Source organism: Mirounga leonina, unplaced genomic scaffold, assembly GCF_011800145.1.
Source record: "Mirounga leonina isolate KUSES-001 unplaced genomic scaffold, KU_Mleo_1.0 Mir_97, whole genome shotgun sequence".
Lineage (NCBI taxonomy): Eukaryota > Metazoa > Chordata > Mammalia > Carnivora > Phocidae > Mirounga > Mirounga leonina.
This window is the reverse complement of record NW_023270889.1, coordinates 8,190,388-8,204,133: the sequence shown is the minus strand read 5'-3', so window position 1 is coordinate 8,204,133 and position 13,746 is coordinate 8,190,388. Positions and strand designations below refer to the sequence as shown.

The 13,746-nt window shown below is 38.2% G+C and overlaps 1 non-coding gene across 1 annotated transcript; it reads right to left on the bottom strand.

Annotated features, from left to right (window-relative positions):
- Positions 1-1,271: 1,271 nt before the first annotated feature.
- LOC118006582 lies at positions 1,272-1,402 on the bottom strand. Its single transcript, XR_004678119.1, has one exon. It is a non-coding gene; the product is annotated as a small nucleolar RNA SNORA63 (small nucleolar RNA).
- Between the last annotated feature and the right edge of the window lie 12,344 nt (positions 1,403-13,746).

Genomic DNA, 13,746 nt, shown 5'->3' with positions numbered 1-13,746 from the left:
TCTTACTTTATTCCTGATATTAATTTACATCTCCTTTCTATCTAGATCAGTCTAGTTAGAAGTTTCCTAGTGATTTATCCCTTGATCAATGAGGTTTCATTTTCATTCCAGTCTAGTTAACATACAGTGTTACATTCATTCCAGGTAAACAGTATAGTGATTCATTATTTCTGAATCTATCTTATTATTTTCATCCTGATCAGTAGTTCCTAATTGTTTGTACAGGTCTTGTAAATTTTTAGTAGTCACTGTATGTTGTGGATGTTACATTGTTGAATGTCTGGATTTTTTGTGTTCCTTAATAGAGTGTTGAGTTTTGTTGTTTTGTTTTTTTTCCCAGCAGCTTACTAATTTACTTGAACATCTGTTTGATGCTTTCAAGGCTCATATCTTAACTTTGTTAGGGAGAGTCTAGGGTAGACTTCAATTTAAAACTATGTTTCCTCCTTAGAGGCGTGGTTTTCTATGAACTCTACTACATGCCAACTTTAACAAGAACTCTTTAGTCAGAGTGAAGACTGGTCTGAACTTGAACATCATCCAACCTTGTGTGAGCTCCATAAATTATTCATTTCACCACTGCCTGGTGGTGGTTTTTACCCAACAGTTGGAACTTTGCCTGGCCTCATGGGGTCTCACTCTATGCACGCACAGCTGAGTATCCAGCCAAAGAACCAGTGGGTTCACCTATGCAGAATTCTGGAGCTCCTTCTTTACCCCCCAGTACCCTACCCTGCAAATTCTAACTGCCTCTGTAGCCTGAAACTCTGAACTATCTGTCTCACTGAGAGTACCATGCCCTGTTTGACCCTGTACTCCTGTGAAGTCCTTCCAGACAGAAAAACCAGAAGATCACAGTACTCAGCTTGTTTCCCTTCTCCTGGGGATTTCAGTCCCTTACTACCATTGCCCAACATCTTAAAACAGTTCTATCATGTATTTTACCTGGTTTTCTAGTCATTTAAAACAAGGGCATTGGTGGATACCATTTCCTCCTTAGGCCTAAAGCAGAAATTCCTTAAATTGTGTTTTTTTGTTTTTTTGCTTTTAATTTTTTTTTAAAGATTTTATTTATTTGACAGAGAGAGACATAGCAAGAGAGGGAACACAAGCAGGGGGAGTGGGAGAGGGAGAAGCAGGCTTCCTGCCGAGCAGGGAGCCCAATGCGGGGCTCAATCCCAGGACCCTGGGACCATGACCTGAGCCGAAGACAGATGCTTAATGACTGAGCCACCCAGGCGTCCCTCAAGTCAGTGTTTTACTTGGTAAACATGTCTGAGACCATGCATCCCTGGCTGCTGAGCACCATGACGGACAGGGCTAGAAAGGTAACAGCTTTATTTTGAGCAGGGGGCAAAGACAAGGCAGCACTTTACAGCTACATTGTAACTAGATCCTGCATTAAATTGTGTTTTAAGAGGAATGCAGGACACAGACCATGCGGGGCCTGGCAGACCAGATAAGCAGTCTGGATTTCACTTCATGAGCCATAGAAGGGTTCCAGGCAGGGAAGGGACAGGAGATGATCTACATTTTCTAAGTATAAGTGTTAATGGAGAATGGACTGTAGACAAGGAAGAATGGGAGCAAGTAGACCAGTTAGAAGTTTCCTTCAATATTCCAATTTCTCCCAATATTGTGGTGGCTTAAACTTCTTAATAGCATGGTAATGGAGAGAAGTGCTGGCAATGGAAGAATATTTGGTGATAGTTCGGATATAAGGAGTAAGGGAAAGGGAGAAATCAAGAATGGCTCTCAGGTTTTCACTGGCCAACTAAATATATGTAATTTCTTCATAAAGCAAGAACTGTGCTTTGTGATCACCCACATATTAGTTTGCTGGGGCTGCAATAATTAAGTACCACAGATTGGGTGGCTTAACCACCAAAAATTGGTCTCAATTCTGGAAGCAAAAAGTGTAAAATCAAGGTGTCAGCAGAGTTGGTTCCTTCTGAGGGTTGTGAGAAAAGGATGTGTTCCAGGCATTTCTCCTTGGCTTATAGATGGTCCTCTTCTCCCTATGTCTCCTCACGTTGTCTTCCCTATGCCTACCTCAGTGTCCAAATTTCTCTTTTCTATAAGGATACCAGTCATATTGGATTAGTACCCACTCTTATGGCCTTATTTTAACTTAGATATATCTGTAAAGACCTTATCTCCAAACAAGGTCACATGCTGAGGTACTGGAGGTTAAGACTTCAGCATATGAATTTGTGGAGGAGAGGGACACAATTTGACCCATAAGAGTAGAAAAGTCTGAAAGACAAGACCCTAACCTAAAGTTTTCTAACTAATGACACACATCTACAAGGTCTTCAAACAAATGCACAGAGATAGCAATACAAGTTTTATTCCAAGTTCTGCTGGATACACAGTATAATATATACATTAATATTTACCAAGATGTTAAAATTTTATAGAGGATTTGATATATGATTCTGTGAGGTTTCTAAATTTTAATATGTGGTATATGTGTGTATGTAATAGTAATTGACTCAAATATTATCTCTTGGTAACACTTAGTGCTTCTTGGTAACACTAGATTTCCAAAAACATTTTAAAAACCATTTCAGTAAGAGGTTTGTACTGGGAAGTACAGAAAACTAAGACTGTATAGTTGGGGTGGAGACAGGAAAAAGAAGTTCTTGAATACAAAAGGAAAAAATAAAATTTTATATGATAGCAAACCAAGAATTAGTTTCATGAGCAGAATCTTGACATAACAAAAACAGTTGTACAAAATCAAATAGGGAAAAAAAATCTTTCGTGAGAATGAAGAACATTCAGGAAAAGAGAACACACAAGTAAAAAGGTCACCAAATGAAATGTATCTCCCAATATTCAACGAGGTGGTGGTAGGTCTTTGAACTAATAATATGATGATTAGCCCTATAAATTTTCCTTATACACTGGGATTATGAGTATCTTGAAAGCAGAAAATATTCTAATATGTTCTACACATGTTCTAATTTTTTAGTTATTATAGATAATAACTGTATATTTGCAACTCCTCATAATCATCAGTTTGTATTCATTGGGCCAAAAATCTCTTGAGATCTCCCACTTTACAGATGAAGAAGGCTAGAAAAGGATAACTTTATCCATTAAATCAAATACAGAATCAGGTCTCTAAAATGCCAAGATACAAGACTTATGTTTGAGATTCTCATCCTGGGATGTGGGCCACCCAGACATTCTTTCCCAATACTATCTGTTTTCAAGCAATTTATATTAACCATACTTTTTTTTAAATTTATGGTACAATATAGTGAGTTCTCTATGCTTCCAAATCTATTTATTCTAAGGACACTAAAGTGTTCCTGGCTCCTTACTCAAAGATCCAGCTCTTTTGGAATAAAAGAGACAACCCAGTTTGTGTCATACTTATGCCTTTGAGTTTAAAATCTTTCTTCCAAAGTTCTTTAACTTTATACATGTTATTTCATTTGATTCTCATAACTACCCTTGAAGATAAGTATTATTCCTATTTTATAGTTGAAAAAATTCAGAGGTTAAGTAACTTGCCAAATCAGATCTAACTAGAACTTAAATTAAACCAGTGTATTAGTTAGAATGAAGGCAATGCTGCTAAGATGGAGATCCACTTCCCCTTTTCTTCCTTCTAGTCCCCAAACAAAACAAATTGCTTAAAGAAGGTCAGATCTACTTCTCCCATTTAATAACTCAGAGTACATGGTTCAGGGCTAGCAGGATGGCTTGCATCCTCAAAATCTACCTTTCAACTCTTGGTTCAAGAGTCTAGTTATCTCAGGGCACCTGGGTGGCTCAGTTGGTTAAGCATCCAATTCTTGGTTTTGGCTCAGGTCATGATCTTGGAGTCATGAGACTGCGCCCCCCATCAGGTTCCACACTCAGTGCAGAGTCTGCTTGAGATTCTCTGCCTCTGTCCCTCTCTCCCTCTGCCCTTCCCCCAACTCATACATGTTCTCTCTCTTTCTCTCTCAAATAAACGAAATCTTAAAAAAAAAAAAAAAGTCTAGTTATCTCTATTTTCCACCCATCAGGAAGGAAAATGAGGTACAGAGGTGCTAGCAATTGCTTTTTTTTAATAGGACCTCATTCCTGATCATATTCCAAGGACCAGAACCTAAATCACATAGTCATATATAGCTACAAGAGAAGGAAGAGAGGGAGGGAGGATGGAGGGAGGGAGGGAAAGAAAATGAGAGAAAGAACAAGAGAAAGAGAAAGAAAAAAGGGAGGGAGGGAGGGAGAGAGAAAGAAAGAAAGAAAGGAAAACAGAAGGAAGGGAAGAAGGGAGGAAGGAAGAGAGAAAGAAAAAGAGAAAGAGGAAGGAAGGAAGGAATTTAGTTGAGAGGTCATGCACAGGGTATGGTGGGGAGAGTGATATTATCAGAGTTGATCAGATGCAGAATGTGTTAAGGCAAAGAATTCAGAAAAAACCCACAGAGCTCCCACAGACAATGTGGGGGGAAAAAGATATGGTAACAAGGAGACTATATAGTACCTACTTTCTTACAAAATGAGAGGGTCATGAACCAAGAAGTCAATTAAGAATCTATCAAGTAAAAAATCAGGTTAAGACTGTCCTACACATGCACTATTCCCAACTACCTAGGTAACACATCCCATTTCTTGTTATTATATTCAGAACATTTTTATGTAAATAGATTAATAGTAATCAGAAGAGGATTAAGCACAAAGTCTAGTTAACTCCTGCTTGGGGGAAGATCTAGGGAGGGTTTTGAGAGTGGCTTTAGCATCTTGCAAAGGATATGACAGATAACAAGAGGCTTGAATTAGATAAGAGGGTCTACACTAAGCCTTGTGACCCTGCAACTTTCCTGCGTTCTGCACAACTCCCTCTGATTGGGTCAGGGTCAAAGTAGATATAGATTTGTCTTGCCTTCAATAGTGCCATTGCTGCATGGCAAGAAATGCTAGAAGGAGCATGTTTACAAGAGTCAAATAAGCGCTCTTACTCCAAAAACATTATGAAACATTTGTGTACTTAGGAATTTTAGAAACAAAAAATGCATACAGGAGGTAACAACAGATGATCAAAGACATTAACTTAGCTGTAGTCCAGGAGTATATTCTGAAGCAATAAGGATATAGTTGAAATGGAGCTATTTGGTGAAAGAACTTAAATACTAGGTATAGACTTGAGATTCAACAGATAATAAAGACTCTCAATAGGTTTTGATGAAGTATTGCCCAAAGCTGATGATTTTGGTAGACGCATGTACTATGGATTTAAATAAAAATAAGTGTATCGTAACTAAAATTCAAAACGAAAGTCTCCCATCTACTTTTATCTCAATTTACATTTCCTTAAAATTCTCCATTTTGATCTTCAGGATTCTTCAATGGTATTCACAGAAGTTCTTTCCTTCCCTTTCCTTATTACTTTATCATCTATTTGGCTGTTCTCATAGCAGATCTACTCATTACCCATTTTTTCTTCTTGATATACTTCCATTATCTGGTTAAGTCGCACTTCACATTGGAAAGATTCTAGATTCTCAAATTCTGTTTCTTTTCTTCCAAGAGCTCCTGAATAATCTTCCTCCAATGGAAGCAGATAAGCACTGTCCACCCAGTGGTAGGAATTACAAAGAGAAAGTTTTGCAAAGAGGTAAATGGTGGGGGTGGGTAAACCAAAATGTAGTGTTAGCATGGTGGCTGCAATCTGTAAGGGCACAAATACATGGAGAGTATGCATCATGTGTTTGGAATTACACGTTCTTCTCTTCCTAGAGTTTAGAATAGATGCATCAGGCAGTAACAGCTAATTGCCTATCTAATACCTATTCTTTACTTTTTCATTAGTAACAGAAATGAGATATATCCAGAGTGGTAATATTCCTGGCCTCACTTGCAATGAAGGATAGTTTTTGTGGCTGAGTTCTGGGCAATGCGATCTAAGTTTTTACATTGGTCTTCTACAGAGGCTCCCTTAAAAGGACAACAAAGAACTGAAACATGTCTATTTTTGCCCTGCCCACTTTCCTCCTGCTGGCTGGCTGGAAAGCTCATGTGACAGTTGGACTTTCAGCAGCCACCTTTAACCATCAGGCAACCTCAGGAATAGAATCCACATGTAAAATGTGGAATGGAAAGGTAAGAGGAGACTTTGGACCCTGATGAGTTGTCACGCCAATTCTCAACTATCTACAGCCTGCTCTCACTTGAGAGAGAACTAATTCTCTAGCTTGACCAAGTCACTTTAAGGTTACTGTTAAATGCTGTGGAACTAAATCCTAACTGATACAATCAAGTTAAATTCTTTTCACTAAATGATCCTGGGGCATGAGAAGTGGGGAGGCAATAATATTAACAAAGATGTGACCACATTAATGATAATGATTTAAGGGTTGAACAAAACCAGGTCATTATAACTTGTAATATCTTCTAGATCTTATTTGTGTGGTATATTGTCAAGGTTACTCATACCCTTAATTTTATCTTAAGTTTCCTTAGAAGGATAGTTCTCACTCTTCAGAGGCCATTTTTATTCTATCTACTTTTCAGCACCATTATACAAATAAAAAGATGGAAATAGGGAAGAAAAATGTTCAAAAACTATTTTTGCACTGAGAAAAAATATTTCATTTTCCTTGTTTTGTTACTACTGTTGTGGAGAAGGGGTTACTTGCTATTTTGTTTGGGGGAACAGTTGAGAAACCAACATTATCAGGTTCAAAAAATAAATTAAAGTTTAACAGAAAATAATTCTCAAAGAGCTATACCATTTTCTTTACAAAAACATATCCAGAATGCAGTGATCAGAGTTTTAATCAGCATTTTGTGACCAAAGAATCCAGCTGGATTCCCATTGTCCAAACAGGAAATTCACTTCTCAAACATCTTTTGGTCCTCAAAGTAAAAACAGAAATAATGTAACACTGTTACCTCCAGGAACTGCAAATACCTGCAACATTTGGGGCAAGAGGGGAGGCATGTGATTTCCATGTTTTGAGCTGACGCCCATGAATTAAATGTTTTCAAACAATTTTGAATAAATAAAAGATATCAGGGAAAGAAACAATACAATATGCAAAAACCATACAAATCCTAAGGCTGACGTTTCCTTTTTGGGACCACAGCAGAGATATTTGATGTAGGAGGTGAGTTTTTTGCCATTGGGCTTTTTTCCTCACTAAATTCTCAGAAACTCTAGAAAATAGAGTGGTTTATTTTCTAGAGTGTGCATCCTCTTTCTCACCGCAATAGTCACAATCAGTGTATTTCAACAGCTTGAAGAAATTACCTTTTCTCCTGCATTCAATTCAAATTCTCTTCTTTCTTTCTTCTTCTTTCCCATTTAGAGACATGTGTTTAAAAATTGCCAGCTGCTGATGAGGGATAAGCATCTTGTCAGCCATTAGGTCTAAAAATTGGTCAAAGTCACTGGAGTTTAAATTGTTCCCTGCATCATCAGCCCCAACCAGAAGCATACCCAGTAGTGTGCCCTCTGCCTCCTATCAACAAGCTTCTCTCCTGCACTTCCCTTTTGTTCTATGTCCTGTCCTCAAAACATTTTTCTCAAGTTCCACTTCAAAAATATTTTTAAAAACTACTTGATGCAAGTAAAAAAGAATCAGGAAGTGCCAAGTTAAGGTCTTCACAACACCCCTAACTCACACATATTGTAGAGATTTTATAAATTAAGCTTGAATCTTTATCACATAACCTATGATGGAAAATATTATATGACTCCAGTGTCTGGGAACTTTTTTATGACATTCTATGACATCCAATGTTTCTATTAAAATGTAGTCTGTTACTTCAATATTAAAATTAAAAACAAAATTCTAGGATTCACAGTGTTAAAGTTAATCTTACAATTACTGCTCCTTTGACCAACACTAAAAATGTAGACAAAATTTTTTTTCAGGTCTCACTCTAATGTTGTTCCTAAGTCATTGCTTAATTAAAAGTGGGTGTTTTGACCACACACAAAAATAGTCTCAAAATGATGAAAGACCTAAACGTGAGACAGGAGTCCATCAAAATCCTAAAGGAGAACACAGGCAGCAACCTCTTCGACCTCAGCCGCAGCAACTTCTTCCTAGAAACATCACCAAAGGCAAGGGAAGCAAGGGCAAAAATGAACTATTGGGACTTCATCAAGATAAAAAGCTTTTCACAGCAAAGGAAACAGTCAACAAAACCAAAAGACAACCAACAGAATGGGAGAAGATATTTGCAAATGACATATCAGATAAAGGGCTAGTCTCCAAAATCTATAAAGAACTTATCAAACTCAACACCCAAAGAACAAATAATCCAGTCAAGAAATGGGGGGAAGACATGAACAGACATTTTTCCAAAGAAGACATCCAATTGGCCAACAGACACATGAAAAAGTGCTCAACATCGCTCGGCATCAGGGAAATCCAAGTCAAAGCCTCAATGAGCTACCTCCTCACACCAGTCAGAATGGCTAAAATTAACAAGTCAGGAAACAACAGATGTTGGCGAGGATGCAGAGGAAGGGGAACCTTCCTACACTGTTGGTGGGAATGCAAGCTGGTGCAGCCACTCTGGAAAACAGTATGGAGGTTCCTCAAAAAGTTGAAAATAGAGCTACCCTATGACCCAGCAATTGCACTACTGGGTATTTACCCCAAAGATACAACTGTAGTGATCCGAAGGGGTACGTGCACCCTAATGTTTATAGCAGCAATGTCCACAATAGCCAAACTGTGGAAAGAGCCAAGATGTCCATCAACAGATGAATGGATAAAGAAGATGTGGTATATACATATACAATGGAATATTATGTACCATCAAAAAAAAAAAACGATATCTTGCCATTTTCAATGACGTGGATAGAACTAGAGGGTATTATGCTAAGCGAAATAAGTCAATCAGAGAAAGACATGTATCGTATGATCTCACTGATACGAGGAATTCTTTTTTTTTTTAAAGATTTTTATTTATTTATTTGAGAGAGAGAGAATGAGAGAGAGCACATGAGAGTGGGGAGGGTCAGAGGGAGAAGCAGACTCCCTACCTAGCAGGGAGCCCGATGCGGGACTCGATCCCGGGACTCCAGGATCATGACCTGAGTCGAAGGCAGTCGCTTAACCAACTGAGCCACCCAGGTGCCCCGATACGAGGAATTCTTAATCTCAGGAAACAAACTGAGGGTTGCTGGAGTGGTGGGGGGTGGGAGGGATGGGGTGGCTGGGTGATGGACATTGGGGAGGGTATGTGCTATGGTGAGTGCTGTGAATTGTGTAAGACTGATGAATCACAGACCTGTACCTCTGAAACAAATAATACATTGTATGTAAAAAAAAAAAAAAAAGAAGAAGAAGAAGAAGAGAGTAGGAAGGGAAAAATGAAGGGGGGGAAATTGGAGGAGGAGACGAACCATGAGAGACTATGGACTCTGAGAAACTGAGGGCTCTAGAGGGGAGGGGAGTGGGGGGATGGGTTAACTTGGTGATGGGTATTAAGGGGGGCACATATTGAATGGAGCACTGGGTGTTATACACAAACAATGAATCACAGAACACTACATCAAAAACTAATGATGTAATGTATGGTGAATAACATAATAAAATAAAATTAACAAAAGAAAGTGGGTGTTTTGAGTTGTACACCTAAAAGGATCTTTTTTCCTCCTACCCGCATCTCTAAAATAAATTTTTGAAGACTCAGATTTTTATACTACCGTAGTGTTTTAGCATTTCATTTCAATCCTTTTTAAACTATACATTATTTGACCTATCTTCTTCAAGGAGGATAAAACATTTTCAAATGTCCAACAATTGCATTTACTATAATAGGGTAAAAAGACAGTAAAGTATGTGCTTTTCCCTCTCACATAAATAAAGCCATTTTTGAAACATATTCCATTCCAAATTTATCTTTAATGAACATAAAAACATTTTGTTAATGGAAAAAATTCCTAAAAAATAATGGCCTACAAAAGAAAATGCTATCTTATTTTTTAAAATGCTTAGGGGCGCCTGGGTGGCTCAGTCATTAAACATCTGCCTCTGGCTCGGGTCATGATCCCAGGGTTCTGGGATCAAGCCCCACATTGGGCTCCTTGCTCAGCAGGGGGCCTGCTTCTCCCTCTCCCCCTGCTTGCGTTCCCCCTCTCGCATTCTGTCAAATAAATAAATAAAATGCTTAATGTTTGGCACTCAATAAAAACTTAAAAATCTGAAAATAAACTTTTTTACCTATCATACTGAAAAAGATTTTCAAAATATATACTAGCCTGAGTCCATGACATGGTAGTAAATTTAATATTCTCAAACATTGCTGGTGAGAATATAATTGCTTCAAATTTCTGGGACGCAATTTGATTATCTTTCTTAAGAGCTTCAGGATTATTTATATGAATTAATCCATAAATATGCACAAAAATCATAAATGCTATTTGTACTTTTAGAATAAAGAGATATTAAAAGCTGCCTATATCTATAAAGAACTTATCAAACTCAACACCCAAAAAACAAACAATCCAATCAAGAAATGGGCAGAAGACATGAACAGACATTTCTCCAAAGAAGACATACAAATGGCCAACAGACACATGAAAAAATGCTCCACATCACTTGGCATCAGGGAAATACAAATCAAGACCACAGTGAGATACCACCTCACACCAGTCAGAATGGCTAAAATTAACAAGACAGGAAACAACAGATGTTGGCGAGGATGTGGAGAAAGGGGAACCCTGTTACACGTTTGGTGGGAATGCAAGCTGGTGCAGCCACTCTGGAAAACAGTATGGAGGATCCTTAAAAAGTTGAAAATAGAGCTACCCTGCAACCCAGCAATTGCACTACTAGGTATTTACCCCAAAGATACAAATGTAGTGATCCGAAGGGGCACCTGGCACCCCTATGTTCATAGCAGCAATGTTCACAATAGCCAAACTGTGGAAAGAGCAAAGATGTCCATTGACAGACGAATGTTTAAAGAAGATGTGGTGGCATCTGCCTTTGACTCAGGTCCTAATCCTAGGGTCCTAAGATGGAGTCCCACATCTGGCTCCCTGCTCAACAGGGAGTCTGCTTCTCCCTCTGCCCTTCCCCCTGCTCATGCTCTCTCTCTCTCAAATAAGTAAAATAAAAAAAAAAAAAAAGAGGTGGTACACACACACACACACACACAGGAATCTTACTCAGCCATCAGAAAGGACGAATACTTACCATTTGCATCAACGTGGATGGAACTGGAGGGTATTATGTTGAGCGAAATGAGTCAATCAAGGAAAGACAATTATCATATGGTTTCACTCATATATGGAACATAAGAAACAGGGAAGAGGATCATAGTGGAAGGGAGCAAAAACAGAATGGGAAGTTATCAGAGAGGGAGAAAAACCATCAGAGACTCTTAACAATAGGAAACAAACTGAGGGTTACTGGAGGAGAGGAGGGTGGAGGGAAGGGGTAATTGGGTGATGGATATTAAGGAGGGCATGTGATGTGATGAGCACTGGGTGTTATATGCAACTGATAATTTACTGAACACTACATCTGAAACTAATGATGTACTGTAAGTTGACTAATTGAATTTTTAAAAAGCTGCCTATTGCTAATATGCAATTAGATAAACAAATTACAGTATAACTATTTATTTTAGTATTACATAGCCATTAAGAATCATATTTCTGAAGAATGTATAATAGATAAGTTCTCATACTATAATTTTTCTAAGTGAAAAATGTATGACAGAAGGCTGAAAATTTTTATGACCCAAAAGGCTTTTTTTATGTTGTGTGCAAAAATGGCCATGATAAGTGGGTTTCCTATGAACTACTCTTGAGTAAGCATCGTCCCATCTGACTCTGCCTGGCCATAAAATTTACTTTGGCCTATTAGGCATCAGCTACTGTGAAGCAAGCAGAGGCTTAATAAGAGCTCACATGTGGGAGTTTGCCTTCATGCTGCTTTCTGGAACCCTGAGACCACCATGTAAAGAAGACTGGGATAACCTACAGGAAAATAGAAGGCCATGTGAAACAGATAAGCCATCCCTGCTTGAGGCCCCCCTAGACTAACCAATTAGCCAGTCACCTGCCAGACATAGTGAAGTTACCCACGATCAGCCAACACCAGCCAAACTACCAGGTGACCACTTCAGCTCAGAACAGAAATATGGCCAGCTAACCCACAGAATTGTGAACTAAATTACTGTTGTCTTTTTTTTTTTTTTTATGCCATTAGATTTTGGATTTGGTTGATTACAAAGCAAAAACTTATATAGATAGTAAGATGATTACAGACTGATCTTTTCCTTTAAAGCCTTCCAAGTTTTCTAAATTCATATAATCAGTGTGAATTGTTTTTAAAAGAAGATAATCGTACTTTATAATAAGAAAAACAAATACAAAACCAAATAAAAATAGCTGAAGAGGGGCGCCTGGCTGACTCAGTCAGTGGAGCATGTGACTCTTGATCTCGGGGTTGTGAATTCAAGTGCACATTAGGTGTAGAGATGACTTAAAAACAAAATCCTTAAAAAAATAGCTGAAGAAAAATTAGGAAAAATGAGTTATATTCTTCACATGTACCCTTCAGTTATTAGCTTTCCCTATAGAAAGAGTTGAGCAGTATCATGTCTGGGAATGTTTTTTATGAAACCGCTCCCCATTTCTTTTTGCTTTTCAGTGACTCTGGTTTTATCATAGCTCATCTCTGTGGTTTGGGTGTCCTTCCCCAAAGCCTATTTCTTCTTAGTAACTAGTTCCAAAGCATACAGTCAGTAACACACAAATTGGAAGTCACCATTTAAAAGTCTCATTATAATAATCATTAGTCACGGGTAGAGACTAATTTTCTCCTTTAACACACATTTTTATCATAACAAGAATTTAACTATATTTTCAAGCAAACACCACCAGAGAATCAACCATCATTTTTATCATTCATCATACAGTGTAGATTTTACAGTAGTTGAATTTAACCCATGATTATAGCCAAATATTCATCATCAGGAATATGTCCTGTGTGATATGTACGTTAAAATAAGACTCACTGTCTTTTTATGAGAGTAAGTGGTGGGAAAATGTTTACTTAAAAAAAATCTTCACCTTTTAGAGAACTGAATGTTTATCTGGTAGAAACAATTCAATAACTCACCAGTAAATTCAACACTTATTTGGTAGATATAATTCAATAAGATATCAAAAGATGGTTGGTAAATGGCCATGCATAATACTAGGAGATTAATGTGTACTCCAAGTGAGAGAGAAGAAGTTAAACAATCCAAACAGGGAAAAATACATGAAAACAACAATAACAACATTGTGCTCATCATCTTAAATGGTTCAAATTTTATGTATCACCTTGAATGGGCCACAGGTGCCCATATTAAACACCGTTTCTGGGTGAAATTAGCATTTGAATCAGCAGACTGGGTAGAATGCCCTCCCCAATGTGGGTGAGCATCATCCAATCCATTGAGGTCCTAAATAGAACAAAAGGTAGAAGAAAGAATAATTCATCCCTTTCCTTGCCTCACTGAGTAAGCTGAGATATCTCATCTTCCCTGCCCTTGGACTGGAATTTGTATTCCTGACTCCCCTGCTTCTCAGGCCTCAGTCTCAGACTGAAGTACACCACCTTTCCTGGGTCTCCAGCCTGCAGAGGGCAGATCACCAGACTTAGCCTCTATAACTGCATGAGCCAATTCCTTGTAATAAATCTCCTGTGACACACATATCTCTACCCTGCTGGCTCTGTTTCCCTGGAGGACCCTGACTGAAATTCTATGTATTGCTCTGTG